Raw genomic sequence first — 16,901 nt, 5'->3', positions numbered from 1 at the left:
AAGATAAATGCAGATATACAGGATAGAAATTTCGTGATTTATTCAAGCTTAAGTCACAATGTCCAAATAAAAAAATCTACCTAATGTTTCCATAAACTATGAAAACTGAAGCTAACTAAACTGAACTAAAGCATGAAGGCATGTTTTTGTCTCCCTATCTCCCTCTTACCCGAAGAGAAACCTCCAACACCCAGAAATCTTTTGACAAGAGAAATACCTACAGTATAACCTCTGCTTACCAAAGCTGAGCTGTGTGTGCTTGGTTCAGAATGAGAACTGTACCAAGCATACCCCAACTAGCACATGGAAAGTAGCTGATAGGTATATCAGATACAAAAAAATAATCATCAACTGTTGAATTTTAATTGTGTAAACTTGTTCTAATCTTACAAATGAAACTGGTGCAAACAGAAGTTCTTAAAACATTTTGTTTGCTAGTTGATCAGCCTCAGCAAGAGCAAAGAAGTTGAAAATAAAATTAAACTTCTTGCAATTGTAGCAACTTATCCCAAACACAAGAGAAGTACATTACTCCTCCAGAAAATCTTGTTAAACAAACAAGACTTGTTTATACAATTAGCTCAATACAAAAAGTTAAGAGAGCTCTTTAAAGACCTACCAGTAGTCTACTGTACACAAGGACGAACTGCAATTTTCCAATGCAATGAAGTTTTGGATCAGAGTAACTGCATTAAAATATTTACTTACATAAAGCATCTTGAAGAGTGTAATAGTTACCACTTCTAAATCACTTGCATTTGGACATCTGAACATTTCTTTAAACTATGGGTAAAAATTTCCAGTAGACTTCTGGAAAAAAAATGAGGAATATATATATTTTCTTCCTGTAAAAGCCAAAGATTTTTTCTCCAAAATCCCTCAGCCAAGTTTCTCTTTCCAATCATCAGAGTTTCTTTTTCATTATTATTTAGGCGAGATTAATCTTCAATATCTACTATATTTAACATTACAGATAGAAATTCTGATAAATAAAATATGATTAGGAAATTCAGTTCACATTGCTTCTGGCCCCACATTATGCCTCTGTGGCTGTAAGATACTACTATTAATTGGCCTCTGTTGGTAAACAAGGTTGTTAGGTAATAATATACACGACCAACAGCTCCAGAATTAAATGGCCCAATAAGAAGTTAGTCCACAGCAAATTGCCACAAAAATCAGTTTCTCTAAAACCAGGATGAAAGAGAAAGCAGTAGCAGAAACAGATCAGAGTCTGGAGTGAACAACCCCACTTGGTGTTTAGGAACAAACAGGTATGTGTCAAGGCAGACACACAGCTTGAAGAACTGCGAATATCTTCACTGACAAACCAGACAGTAAATAAATTCCAGCATCAGTCTTGAAAATAACTGGTAGAACGTAGCAAAAAGATGTTTCCAATCACGGCCATTAACAAACCAAAGCACGGGGCACTTCATCCATCTGAAAAATGAAATACTTTGTCCATGAATTTAAGACTGTCTACATCTGAAGCACAAGGCCTTTCAAGGCATTTGGATTCTTAGTGCCAGGTCTCTGCTGTACTTAAAGTGCTGCACAAAATAAAATTCATATCTCTGACTATCCCTTCTTAAAGGACTGATCAAAGTCCTCATTTGATCCAAGTACTGTGTTTGCATCTTGGAAGATGGCATTCCATAACTTGGTCTGTAACCCAAGAAAACATATCCTCTTCCTGACCTACAGTTTCACTAGTTCTTTCCCTCTGCTGTGCTTCAACCTCTACTATTTTTGCAAGAAGCACGGCACTTCAGACTAACTCCATAGAGCCTTAAGATATTGTTAAACGAAGCAATCAGGAACCTGTACTGCCTAACACATACAATTTCCCATTCCATAGCAAGATAACAAAGTTCATTTTTCAAGACACTATGCAGTCTTCATAACCTCTTCTTGGCAAGTGCACCAGAAATGAGATATGTCCTCTTTTGAAGACCCTGAAACTCCCATAGTCAGACTTCAGATAAGGAAAAACAGTCTCCTCTGAAAACTTAACCACCCAGTTCAATATGACAACATTAACAAGAGGGGAATAACAATATCCAAGAGGAGGGTATTTAAGCTGGATGCTGATGATCAGGACATCTTTCTGCTCTTAAAACAATGTCATAATGCTGGGAACACAAATATTCACAGTGTGCTGTGTGGTATCTAGTACAGCTGTCACTGAGTAACTCACCTCAGGGCTTAAAATCAGATCTCACAGGCAACTTCTCTATCATTAGCACACTAAGTTAGAAGCATAGTATCAGAGCCAGAAAGATGACCCGTGTGCATAGCTCTTTCTGTGCCCAACACACTGATGTGTAAGTACTACAGAATACCTTTGTCCCATTTCTCTTTGGAAAACAATTAGCTTCCTCTCCCCTTTCTCAGAGAAACTCTCTTACCTTGGTCTTGAGGCTTGCCATACAGGAGCTTCACTTGAGTTAAATATTTTTAAAAGATAACATACACGTTTATTTGGTCCATTATAAACTCTTTTTCATAAAACATTCTCCTTTTTTGTTCTTCATTTCAAAATCCTTATCTTTGAAAGCATCCTTCTGTTTTTGAAGAAAGCAAGGAAGTTAACTCTGTAACTGTAAATCTTGAATAAACAAATCCCCAAAACATTCACGATTCAAATGATCCAATGACTCAAAAAGCCACGTTTAAAAGAAATGTTTTCTCCAGAAAGAACACTTCTAGCTTTTTTTTTCCTACCAATTATAAAATCATTTTCAATTTCTCCTCTGCCCAGCCCCTCCTCATCTCAACCAAAACAGAAAGTGACAGAAGACCCCAGATGATAAGGCAGAACTGATTACAGGAGATGACTGTAACAGTTCACATTCCCATGGCACGCTCAGTTTCTTTCCAAGTTCCCTGCCTCCACTAATGCAGTAGCAGCACCTGCTTCACTACTGAACTTCACAAGAGTGGAAATAAAAGTAAAGTAGCACCAATTCCAGGTGACTTTACAGCTCTGGTTACAAACTACATTGGGCTGTTGGAACTCAAACAACTGAGCTACCTGCAGAAAGTGCGTACCAGCAGGAGCAGGAAACAAATCAAGTTAATTCTATGATCTGAACAGAGCCCTTAACACTTATTCCAATAGAGAAGCTGTTATTTCTAAATTATGCATGCATTACCAAGACATCTCTGTCTTTGCAAAATGGAAATTGCAGTAGCAGAACTAGACTCTTGGCTATATGTTGGAAAACAAGATAAAATCACTGTGAGTGGAACTACAGATTCACGTCCTATGGTAGTAAAGAAGATCTCTTTAGAAACAGTACTTCTGAATCATAATTGCATAATGCTCCAACTAGAACTACTGGACCTCTCACAGGCATAGGCAAATCTATTTTAAATGTAAGAGGAAAATCTTTACAGTTTAGGTTGCGCACCCTTTGCTTCCTAATGATCATGATTTAGAAAAGAAAAAACCTTTCAGATCCTCCTCCAATGAAGTTATTTACCTGAGCTGTAGCCTGGGAGTCCACAGTAGTCAGTCTGTTGTGAGATTCTCATCCCACTGAATGTCAAAGCCCCAGTATTTCAAGGACGGGATTTCAAAATTACTTAGTGATGACTTCACTTTGTCTCACTAAAGATAAACCACCTTTTATTCCCACTCAGGTCAGCTCACTGATTTCAGTGAAAACACATTTATAGAAAGCAGAGCTGAATACTTTCAGAAATTCCACCCATGGAAAAAAGGAAAAAAAAAAAACACCAACAGGCAGGAAGTGATATAAATCATTTAAGACTTCACGATGCATTAAAAAAATCAAGTATTTTTGTATGTTTGCATTCATTACAAGTCATTGAAATTACTTTTAACTGCCTCCTGAAATAACAATCTCAAGTGCCTTACCTTCTTACTCTTTAGATGCAGCATTCTGTTTATTCTTTGAAGAAAAAACGGCTCCGTCCAAGCATGGCAGGCTGTGCTAAGAATAATAGTTCCATTCAATGATTCAGGGAAAAACATACTTATTGATCTCAATATCTGCATTTCACACATCATAAGCATTATTACAGAATAACACTGAACTTGGTTTAGGCTTCAATTTTGTCCCACCTTGTTTTCTGTAGTACTGTGTTCCATAACAGTTTAGCTTTGTGCACGGCTAGCATCTATTCTCACCTATACAAAAACCTAATAAGCTTAAGAATATTGTCCTTTGCATAAATAAAAACTAAAAGACAGATGCATCATTTCCCCAGTTTTTATAATTCTGTGGCATTAATATATAAAAAGAGTATTTTGAAAATGATGCACAGCTCACTTCATTCATATTACAGAGCAAAATTACAAATTTCATGAATAGCCTCCAAAATGATTTTTTCTTTTTGTGATGATTCCATTGAAATGCATTTCAACTTTTTAGAACTTTACTGAAACAACCTAGCTGTCACTGGTGCTGACCATATCTAGAGTACCTTACTAAGAGTTCAAATGCATTTCTTAACTAGATTCTGGTGTTTAATGATCTATTCCAGTTATTTAAGACAATATCTTCGCATTGTAAGTTTCAGGAGACTAAAGCAAAGGCTTACATCAAAAGCACTGCCCTTTTTTATGGCACTGAAGTTCTGAGGAAGAAGTGCTGTCCAAGGACGACACCAATAATTACAGTTAAATATGTCCATAAAAACAAGCAGAACAGAAGTCTCTGTTTCTGGACCCAAAGTATCTGATTGTACTAAATTATATATATATATATAAATATATAAAATACTGAATTATATATATATATATATATTAGTACTTCTCATTCTGTGGACTTTTAGCAAGACAAATGGTATTTTAGTGCTCTCAGACAATGGGTGTGTGTATATATATATATATATATATATATATATGGAAACATCCCTATGCAAGAGATCCAGTAATTTAACATCAAAGCAGACAAGTGTCATGAAAATGGTCTGGATTTGTATGCACCACAGAAAAGCCTGACAAACTGTACTACTCCTTACAGATAAGCATGGTTTGGTTTTCTTTGGAAATTCTCTCTTGTCTGACTAATGGTTGGAAGACCAAGCCTATAGCCAGCTAAACCTCTGCAGCTTGCAGTAAGAACACAAGAAAATAAACTCAAGTATGCGCTTAAGTATTTATTTATGATTATTTTATTATTCTACTGCCAGCACTTTTTTTCTGGAGCTACACTGCCAACATTCCTCATGCAGAGTACGGCTGTAAAGCAGCTTCTACTGTGAAGTCATTATTATGTTATTAAAATAATTGGGTATCTAGAAAAAAACAAACAAACAGAAAACACCCACAATATAAAATTAAATCCTGAGCCAATGTTACCACGTCAAAATTTAAGGATCCATCTTAACTAATTATTAACACTTACATCCATAACCACAGCCGTCCGTGGCGCTGCAAAATAATTAATCCCAAATATAAAGAAGCCCAACTCTGAAAAAGAACTCACAGCAAAAGGGAACTGTGTCATTATCATCACCATATCTCATCTTCACAAACTACTCCAGAGATCAGGAATTATCCCAGAATAATTTTCAAGACAAAAACTCCCTCTACACATCTTGTAGGCATGCATGCTACAGCACATGCCTTTTCATTTCAGAATACCTCACGTGCCAAATGACCAACATGAAGCCTGACAGGCTCTGACATGGCAATGCATGTATGCTAATTCAAATGAAATGGCAGCATACCTACATTTTAAAATAGCAAAGAGAAAACACTTACCTGAACTTGGCAAGGCACCTCTTAGCTGCATCAACACTATTGCACAAATGAGGGCTCTTCCTTGCAAATACATTAGCTCTCTTCAGATCATTATTCTGTGGCGCAGGCTCCTCCAAATGGCAGAATGAATGTATTGCCATTATTGAGCATTTAGAGATAACCCGAAGAAAATAAAACCAAAAGCGAGAAATACAGAAGTATTATTTTAATTATGTAAGCTGCAAAGACTTTATCTGTCAAGAACTTGTTATTTATCAACAGCATTTAAAAACACCCAGAGGATACGTAAACACACTGATCAGTAAAGTAAGCATCAATGGCTTTCGCAATGAAACCAGATGGGCAGTTCATTTCAGCAGAGATGACTAAGTAAGGAACTTTCATTAAAAGTTATTAAGGAGCATCACTAAAATAAGTTTTTAAGCTGCTTCTTTCACAGTGGACACTTCTTAAGGATATTTTCATCTGGGAGCTTAAATGTATTTTTGCAACATTTACTTGTAATTTAGAAATCTCTTTAAGTAGTTCAGTTATTCCTTCTGCTAAGAGTTATTTTGTAACTGCAAATACTGAATGACATCTACCAGTCTTTAGAAGACTGTCCTCCAGTTCCTCACAACTTTCTCCAATTTTACCAAACGTATATAGAATTTTACTTTGGATGCTTATTTAAAGACAAAAGTAAACACTTCTACTATAGGCTCTTGAGGCACAACTTGACAAACCCCTATTTTTGTTGGAAGTGCCGAACAGATGGACCTTCCTGCTGCTTATCTGTTCAGACAGGTAAAGATAGATGAGATGAATGCTGTTTAATGTGCCTACCTCGGTTCTGCGTGACCCTTCATAACTTTTAAGTCCACTACCCAATTTCAGTTTTGTGGAAGTGCAAGCAAAAAGCATTTCCAGTTTTGTATGTGTTCAGAGATGTCAGAATTCCAAGCACTGGACAGGTGAATAGAAAAGATAGAGCCACAAACTGCACAAACTGACTAAAGGCTGCAGCATGTACCCACATTATGAAAACATTAATACAGACACAACAGAAACAGCTTATAAACATCCCAGCACCAGCTGGTACCTCTAAGGCACATAGCTATGTAGGAAACTAGGCTCTATTAGATCTGTGTGCTCACAGAACTGCTTGACTGTACTCAAGTATTCACATCAGTTAGCTTGGCATTAAAATATGAATCCTTGGTCTGCAAATTCCAGATAAGTTCAGTTCAGAAGTGCAGCACATACACCAACTGGCAGCTCTCAGTCTTCTGGCACAGCATCACCTCCTAAGCAGAGGCATTCTCAGCAGCTCAGCCTCTTCATTCTCTAGAACCACAGGAGGAACTGCATGTAGTCCTTGTGACTGAGGGGTCTTGAGAATTTGAGCATTCAATTTTTTGATTCTCTAATTCAATAATCAGATAATGTCCCATCTGCATTGTCTGAAAAGAACAGAATGTTCACAACATGCTCTGTGGCAAAGAGTAACGTAAAGAATTCACTCAGCTCCTTCATAGCACTTTTTATTTCTTTTAATTGCTTTCTGTAGTTCCTAAAGACCAGGAGATCTATCTAGTCCTTACTACACCACTGACATCTTAGACCCTTTTTAAATAAAAACATAAAAGCAACCAAGTACTTCCCTGAAATACACTGCAGTAAGACAGGATAACAATCATGTGTCGATATTTAATATATTTGGAAGGGTCAAATATTGTACAAAAATATTTCCAGTCCCATGAATGAGAAACTGATTTGGCTTTTTGCAGTGAGTCATTTTGAGACTTCCTCACTTATCACCAACTTTTCAGATAAAGGGTAGATGTGGCACTGAGGGACAAGGTTTGGTGGGGATGGTCAGCAGTGATGGGTCAACAGCTGGACTGGATGATCTTAGTCATCTTTTCCAACCTCGATTCCATGATTAAAATAATTCATTCACAATACTACATGGTAGCAGTGAAAGAAGTATCATAGGTATACACGTTCCTCCCAAACGCAGCAAGGAAATCTGTATGAGTTCCCCATACATCTTAATGGGGAGGATCACACTACTGTCAGTCAAAACACAATTTCTTAAATAATGAAAAAGCATCCATCTTGAAACTCATTCAGCACATACCGTTCATTCAACTCAACCACCTGTGGCAACATCTATGTATACTCTGAATGTACACACATTTGATAGTTTTTGAATACAGGAATTCCTTCTCACATGCAGAGTCCTTGCTTTGGAAGTTTTTGGGGCCTCAAACCTTTCTTTCTCAGACTGCTGACCTGCACTGATGGCTATGTATGACAGCCTCAGTGCCAAAAGTACCTGAAACAGCCAGAGTCAACTTGAGCCCATTGACACAGTTCAGCTGTAAATAAAAGCACTGCATTTGCTGGCACTGTACTTTGACTAGTTCCAGAACCACAACCAAAACAACTGTATGCTAAGAATATAGAACTATATACAAGGAATTCAATGAAATACACAAAAAGGCTTTTTTTTTTTTTTTAAACTGTTTTAAATCTTACAAATTTGACCCAAGTTTTATCTCCATACTACAACATGACAGAATAAGTAAAACTAATTGCAACATCTGGACAGGGCTTAGCTTATTTAATTGTTGTTTTATAAATTAAATATCTATTTGCACAATACAAGTGTGATAATCATAACACTCTCATTGCAACTGACCTCAGAGGCAATCTACTTGAACTTCCTGACCAAAGCAGCATTAATATATGAATACTCATTAATGACAGGTCGTACTCTTGACCTTACAGACCACTAATCACATGTAATCCTTAATGAAATGCATTCAATGGCCTTTGAGGGCATTACTTATCTGAAGGAGGATTTGTAAGACCAGCTATTTGCCACACTTTGTTTCTAGCTATGGTGTATCACAATACTTCCCAGCTAGGCCTGTGAACATCATCACACTTCAACAGTCAATATTTTGTAAGCAGATACTGCTTTGAGAGTAATTTTGGAACTGGGCTTGCCATACACAAGTAGCTGGTGGTCTACAAGAACAGGATGGAGTGAAGCAAGGGTGATAAACTAGTAAGTGAGGCAGGAAGCACAGAGTTGAGTTCTGCCTTCAGGAATGTGTCACAGATGGAGGAACATAGGACAGAAAACACCACTGGCATCAACAATCCCCCTCCCATCCATACCGATGGCCAAACTCCAGTACAATAAGTTTGGGAACCTCTGCTTTAGTACCATGGTTTTGTTTCATTCCTCTATTTTTGCTCTGATAAGGATCTCCATTTTGGATTTGTATTCCATTTTACACCTTTTTTTCATGCAAGAAGATGCAATTTAATATGGCATAACAGTGCTAGTAAAAAAAACCAAACAAACAAACCAAGAACAGCAACAAAACAAACAACACAGAGACAATTTAAATGTAAAAAGTTGAAATATGTTATAAAGCACAATTACCCAACAACACAGTTACAAAAGAAATGCATATTAATTCAGTAATGTCCCTCTGTTCTGAAACATGAAATACAGTAATAGCTGTATATAACTGCACAGTTATGCATGAACTCTGCCAAGCTAATTAAACAGGAAAAAAAAAAACCTCATATTTTAAGATTTTCAGTATTTATATTAGCAGGTAACAAATAACTTCAGATATTAATACATCATAATTAAAATTAAGTTTAAATAATGGAAAGAGAACTGAAGATCTTTCTTTGGTTCATTTATTAGGATTTCAGACTAATTTCTGTTGATTGCAGAGGCTACTGAAAGCCATAAACACGCTCTTTAAATGTTAACAACCACAAGAAAAAGAGCAGTGGGATGCACAAAAGAGAAAGACTGGCTGCAGACTGTAGCAGCTTTGATAACCTTATTCACGTGCCTAATTGAAAGGCATTTTTGAGTGTTTTAAGAAATACACTGACGATCTTTTAAATTGCTCTAAAATGGAACTTAAACTTGTCAAGGCATTACTCATATGCCTTCCCAAATCAGTTGTTAATAACATAACCACTGCTGCACGTAATGTTGCAACCATCTGACTTGAGCTACTAATTCTTCAAGTAGAAGGCACTCCAGAAAACCTAGTTTATACTCTTACATACCTGTAAAAAAAAAAAAAAAAAATTAAAAAAAAATTAAATTCACACCTTGCCATAGAACTTTCCTGCCAGTGTAGTACTGCATTAACCACACAGCTGGGAAAGGCAGATGCTTAAAAAAACGCAGGTAGGAAGCTACTGCAAAATAAAGCACCCGTAGCATCAAGTAAAACCTGGCAACCTGCGTGCAGCAGAACACAAATCAGACTGAGCACTGACCTGGCCTGGGAGTTCTGATGCAGGAAAGAAGCTCCAGCACTGACTGCACACACGAGTGGCCCAAGTCACTTATCAGCAAGAGATAGGCATCAAGCAAGCTAAAGCTGAAAATGAGAGATAGGACACATCCACAAAGTGAGAGAATATCTTCAACACAAAATTCCTACCTTGGATAACTTCATTTCACATTTCTGTCAAAAATATTTGATTTTTTTCTGATTAACAAAGATCGATTCTACTAAATATTAGAAGTTCCCTTTTACTGCCAACTTATACTGCTAGTTTAGAAAATGAAAATTCACTAGAGAATACCTGTTTCAACAAAAACAACTGCATTTGCACATTGGTGATAATCCTGTGTCTTATTAGACAGGAAGCTCGCAGCCTGAATGCCACCAATGAATGTCCTGGCACCTTGAGGGCAGATGGAACAAATGAGGAGGAGATGCTTTTGTGATATCACATGAAGACCCATCTGTGCAAAGATCTGTGCAAAGATCGTTAGATGCTGCTGCCACATAAAAAGCACATTAGGAAATGGCCAAAGTGCAAAACTACTTTCTCAACAACAATGACTAGAAAACAAAATAATAGATTTGAAAGTTGGTTATGCCGTATTTCACACAGAGGACAACACCAGTATAAAGATGACATGACATCAGCACACCTCAAGAACCTCCTCATTAGCACACCATGGGTTATATGAAATTCAGCAGTTTGTCTGGTTAGTACCATTTTTGCTAACAGGAAGAAGCACTGTCAGGCTGAAAAGGAAAATTATAGCTACCTCCTTCTATTCTAAAGGCAAAGGTAGAAATTATGCTTTACGTATACCAGTTACTGAACATTATCAAAGCTTTGGAACGTATCATGCGTAATTTTCAAGTGTAAAGAAAAGTTGAAAGATTTAGAAGGAAGAGGATCAAGTTGAGAGAATTGTGGTCAACAGCTCAGTGCCTGGATGGAGATCAGCAATAAGAGGTGCTCCCCAGGGATCACTGCTGGGACTGGTATTCTTTAGTATCTTCATAGACATTGACAATGGGATCAAGCACACCCTCAGAAAGCTTGTGGACGACACTAAGCTGTGGGGATGGGTCAACACACTCAAGGGACAGGATGCCATCCAGAGAGACCTAGACAGGTTGAGCAGTGGGCCCACGTGATCCTCACATGGTTCAACAAAGCCAAGTGCGAGGTCTTGCATCTGGGTCCTGGCAAACCCTGCTATCAGTACAGGCTGGGGGATGGAAGAACAGAGCAAAACCAAAAAAAGATCCAAAAAAACCTGCCAAAAAGGATCTGGGGGAACTGGTGGATGGGAAGCTGGACATAGACAGCAATGTTCCCTCACATAGAAAGCCAACCTTATCCTGGGCTGCATCCAAAGCAGCGTGGCCAGAAGGGTGAGGGAGTGATCCTGCCCCTCTGCTCTGTGCTGTGAGGCCTCACCTGGAGTACTGCATGCAGATGTGGAGTCCTCAGTACAGGAGAGACATGGAGCTGTTGAAGTGCATCCAGAGGAGGGCTACAAGACTGAGCCAAGGGATGGAACAGCTCACCTATGAGGACAGGCTGAGAGAGATGGGGCTGTTCAGCCTGGAGAAGAGAAGGCTGTGGGGAGAACTGAGAGTGGCCTTTCAGTAAAGGGGGGCTGTAAGAAAGAAGGGGACAGACTCTTTAGCAGGGTCTACTGTGATAAGAGAAAGGGAAATGGTTTCAAGCTTAAAAAAAGATACATTTAGGTTAGATACAAAGAAATATTCTTTTAGAGTGAGAGTACTGAGGCACTGGTACAACTGGAACAACTGTGGTGGATGCCCCATCCCTGGAGACTTTTAAGGCCAGGCTGGACCAGGTCCAGGGCAACCTGATCTAACTGCGGTGTCCCTGTTCGCTGCAGGGGAGTTGGACTAGATGACCTTTAAGGGTCCTTTCCAGCACTAATGATTCTGTGACATGTAATTAGAACCAATTAGGCCAGCAAGTTGCAATGCATGACAACGAAAGGGGTGATAAATACACACCAGCAAAAAAGTAGTAGTAAAATCTGGTTACAGCTAGAAGTTGAACTAGTGATGTTTCAGGCACCAAGGGAGAAAAAAGTATTGAAAGTAACAGATTTTTTTTTTTTTTTTTTTTTTTTCCCCCTTCTTTCTCCCTCATCTCTGTCCCACATACAAGCAGCAAAGGAGCCAAGAGCTACAAAAAAAAAAACAACAAAACCACTCCACAACCAGTTTGGGAATTTATCTATTTATTTGAGAAGGATGATGGCCTTCAGGTTTTGAGGGTGAAGTACCAACCACATGTATTACAGCAAAAACTACAACAAAATTCAATTGCGATGCAGCCTTTAAGCACCACCAGAAAATAAAACAGATACATAAGTACTCTCTCCAGCACTTCATAGGTATTCAGTTTGATTAACCTCACCTAAAGGAATTCAGATTCATCAACTGCTTCTAAATATGCATTAACACTAAGCCTAATGCTTGATTTTTAAGCTTAAACCCCAGGAAAACCTACAATCCAAAAACAAGGGGACAATTCAAGCTCAGGAAAGGTTTTGCTTACAGCCAGATGTGAGCTCACATACAATCAGCCCCAGCAAGTTTAAAATACAACTTCCAAGACTAGTGCAATTCTGTGAGAAATTGGGAAAGCATACAGTTGTTGGCAATTCAAGGAAGATTAGATGGGAAAACTATTTTTAATTTCTTGAGAATAAGCTTGCTGTACATCTGTAAAGCACTTGCTGGAACGTTGATCCTCTGCTCATGCATAATGTCAGTAGCTGTAACACTACGGCATCTTTACACGGGATGATATTTGAAATAATTTGTAGAGAGAAAAAAAATAATTGAAGTTTAAATAAGAAGACCACAAGATAATGGTTGCCAAAATCTACCCAAATTTTAGCATAAGTGGCTAAAAGCACTCCTGGGAAAAGTCTTGAATGGCCAAGTAATATTCATCATACTGCCACCACCTGAACCAAGTTCAGCTGGCAAGATATTCAGAAACTTTCCAAGAGTCACAACAGCCTGACTTTTCAATACATTTGATTATTGCATATTTTCAAGAAATTAAAACACGAGACTCCCAAAGTAACTCCCAATGTAACTTTGAAAACAGAATGAAAGAACTGGGTACTTATTAAGAGAGTGGTATGTCACATGCAACCCTGTGTGCTTGCACAGGTATGGTTTGGAGTTGATTTCCCTTTTACCCATACAGAGAAAAGAGAAGCAATAGAAACCAGCATCATCCCCATTTGCCTTCAGTAAAACACTGCCTTCAGACTTATTGCTGAAAAGCACCGCTTTCAAAACTCATGAATCACCTTCCTGATACAATATCTTGGAACTCTGCCACAAGTCAATCATTTAGAAATACAATCACAACTAAGAGAAAAGAAACTACACCTCAGAAATCTCAGACTGTCACGCAGAAGAACAGAAAAACCAGTACAAAACCTGAACTCAGGGGAAAGGGAGACCCAAATAAAAAAAGGGAGACCCAAATAAAACCTGCCTTTAGGAGAAACATCAGTTTCTCACACAGAGAAACAACAGTATGAGACTAGAAACCAACACATCTTGTTTGGACGTTAAATATATATATTTTTTTTAATTATTATTTTGAACATAATTTAACCAATACAACCCCGAACTTCCACACCATTTTTGAAGTCTTCACTGTTATAAACAAGTTAACCAAGATCTTTGTGTTTACCAAAACACAACTTCATTTGGACTGCTGTTATATTACCTCACACTGGGTTCAAGTCAATTCCTTACATCAGCGTTAAAATATTCGTTCTACATAATGCTGACCTGCACTAAGAGTAGCAATACAACCCCATTGTGTACTGCATTCAATTTGGGCCCTTGGCTGCAAGAAAGGCACTGAGGCCCTGGAGTGTGTCCAGAGAAGGGCAGTGGAGCTGTGAGGGAACCAGAGCACATGTCTGATGGGAAGAAGCTGGGGGAACTGGGATTGTTCAGTATGGAGAAGAGGATGCTCAAGGGAAACCTTACTGCTCTCTGAAACTTCCTGATTTGGTCTCTTCTCTCACATACAAGATGGAACAGCCTCAAGAGCACCAAGAAAGATTTAGGCTGGATGTTAGGAAATGCTGTTTCTCTGAAAGAGTGGTCAGGCACTGGAATGGGCTGCTCAGGGAAGTGGTAGAGTCACCGACCCTGGAGGTATTCAGGAAATGTTCAGACATTTGTTCAGGGACATGGTTTAGTGAGAACTATTGGTGATGTGTGGATGGTTGGACTGGATGATCTTGTAGGTCTTTTCCAATCTTGGTGATTTTGTAATTCTGTGATGCTGGTATATAGCCAAACTAGGGGGAGCATCCTATGGACAGCAATCACAACTGGAAAACATCACTGGTTTCATGATATTGAAGCCACATTGCATCAGGGATATACTCCTGAAAGCAATCCCAAAGCTACCAAGTTTTGATTATTGGTCCATACAAGCCATAGGACAGGGAGATAAAGTAATTCAAAGAGCACAGTGAAAACTAAGAAAATGTGCTTAAGGTGTTTGATTCAAGATAGTTTCTCTCTCCGCTACAGTGCAAAGATGCTCCTGTTAAGGATGACAAAGTAAGAGCTGGGGTGGGGAAAAATTAATCAAAAAAACAAAACCAAAACACTTTTAACTGTGAGCAGCAAATAAATTTCTCCTCTTTGTCAAGGTTACACAGGTTACACGCTGTAGTAGGGAAACAACATAGAATTTATTTTCAAAAGGTCAGAGGGAAAAAAGAGCCCTAAGAATATCTTACAAGAGGTTTCCACTGCAGAGAAAAGGATTTAAGCAGGTCAGCAGGTGACCAGATGAACCCAGCCTCATGTTTTGGCTACTGACTTCATAACAAAGATCTCCCTTTCTCCGGTTACAACACCAGAATGCAACAGCCAGGGCATGCCGTGTGTACATATCAACATCAGTAATGCTGGCAGCAATGCAAGAATCTAACTTGTGGACTTGAAGTTAGTCATGAAATGCAAGAAGGTTTACAACTGCAGTAATCTTGACTTTTTATACACAACAACTCAAAATCCACTTTTCAAAATCAAAATTGCAATCGTCAGGACCGTAAACTCATCCTATACGTATATAACAATATTAATCATGTATTTAAGCACTAAACAGGGAAAAAAGAGGTATACATATAGCCAATTAGTTACTGTATCCATCTTGCATTCTCAACAAGGCATTTCATGTGTTTAAATTTTAATTTCATATGTTTTTGGTAAAAGAAAAGAACAGTACAAGCAAACCCTGAACAACAAAACCTTTCAAGCAGAACTTTCCAGTTGGTACCTCCCACTCTGCATTCAGTTTCTCAGGAACCATTGGCCTTGCAGTGACAATCTGGTTAGAAGCACGCAGCCAACGGATATGTGATTTGCATGTGAAAATATTTTTAGAAGACACACATGAACAGCACATGTTCTCAGCCTGCATACAGTCTGCTATCTATACACACAGAGCATTATTTCCCCAAAGTTCAGAGTTAATTTCCAGATAATTATTCCATTCACTCTTTTGAAGTCGCAACGCATATCAGACCCTAAGCAGCACTCTAAACTGTATTTGAAACTTCTACTCTTCCCATGTTAACTAGAGCCAGTTTAAGAAGGTGAAGATGGAAATGAATAAAACCAGAAATAAGCCACGTGCCCATTGTACATTGTCAGTTGATTAAAACTAAACCAAATTTAGACAGACTGACACAACATGGAAACAATATTTGAATAACAGCAAGTCCGACTAGATCCCAGTCATGACCAGTCCACATCTGGAACATCCAAACCAGTTCCTGGTGACTCGAGTTTGCATCACACAGTAACTATTACTTCAGTGCTGCTTTGTTCAGGCTGAACAAAAAAAAGTTCTACTGCATTGTGAATTGAAAGCCTCCATTTCTTTTCTCTGCCAACACACAAACTCTTCCCCACACACGTGGGAAATTCCCTCATTATACACAACAACTCAGCTCTGGATGCTTTCCTCGGCCCGAGCTTGCCTTGATTTGACTTGGATGTCTGGGAGGAACAGAAATGAACACCGGGAAATAACTCTGTGGCACCTCACAGCACATTCAAAACACCCGAGGTAGAAGTTAATTTATCAGGAATTAAGTTCACCGGGGGAACAAAACCAAACGGACACAACAACAACAAAGCGACCACCAAGCACAAACAACCACAGCCCCCAGGAAAAGGGAGGCATCGGCTGCCTTTAAAGCCTCAGCAGCATCAAGCCGTGAGTTCTCACTGCTCAGAGAACCAGAACCCACGCTGGAGCTTTTTCAAAGTCAGCCCAGACTAACAAGTGGGGAAAAAAAAAATCACCTGAATCCTTCTGAAGCACACACACAAGTCAAGAGCTTTCCGAGAAGATGTGGGGCAGCACACGCGTAAAACTTAGGCTTGGTGGAAGCCGAAAACAAAACCGCCGCTCCCTCCCACGGCCCGCCGCCCGAGAAGGGACAGCACGGAGCCGAGCCGCGCCCACCCGCCGCCGTTTCATCCTGAGGCTGCCCCGCGAGACACAACCGCAACAGCCACAGACCGACGAGCTCTGCGCTACCCAGGAGAAGCGAAAGTGGGCCCGGAACGCCGCAGCTGGAGCGAACGCGGCAGAGCCGAGCGCCGCCCCAGAACCCCACCACCGCTACCGCCGCCCCGAGCGCCCTTCCTTCCCCCAGCGCTCCGCACCCAGCCCCGCCCTCCGCCCGCGGCGAAGCGCTGCGAGCCGGCAGCGCCCCCCCGCCGGCCCCGCCCACTGCGAGCGGGGAGGAAGGGAAGGGGGGAGGAGA

General features: G+C 39.4%; 1 long non-coding RNA gene across 19 annotated transcripts in view; it reads right to left on the bottom strand.

The window, feature by feature from the left end:
* The window catches only part of LOC125687162 (uncharacterized), a 43,991-nt gene extending 27,209 nt beyond the window's left edge, over window positions 1-16,782 (bottom strand). For all 19 annotated transcript variants that reach the window (XR_007374019.1, XR_007373998.1, XR_007374017.1 and 16 more), the window contains exons 1-4: window positions 5,741-16,782; window positions 3,887-3,962; window positions 2,412-2,567; window positions 709-810 (exon numbers count right to left, since the gene is read on the bottom strand). This is a non-coding gene — a long non-coding RNA (uncharacterized LOC125687162). The remainder of the gene's footprint in view (window positions 1-708; window positions 811-2,411; window positions 2,568-3,886; window positions 3,963-5,740) is intronic.
* Between the last annotated feature and the right edge of the window lie 119 nt (window positions 16,783-16,901).

Source organism: Lagopus muta, chromosome 1 (genome assembly GCF_023343835.1).
Source record: "Lagopus muta isolate bLagMut1 chromosome 1, bLagMut1 primary, whole genome shotgun sequence".
In the NCBI taxonomy this organism is placed as follows: domain Eukaryota; kingdom Metazoa; phylum Chordata; class Aves; order Galliformes; family Phasianidae; genus Lagopus; species Lagopus muta.
The sequence above is the reverse complement of the archived record's forward strand: the minus strand, read 5'-3'. Positions and strand labels throughout refer to the sequence as shown.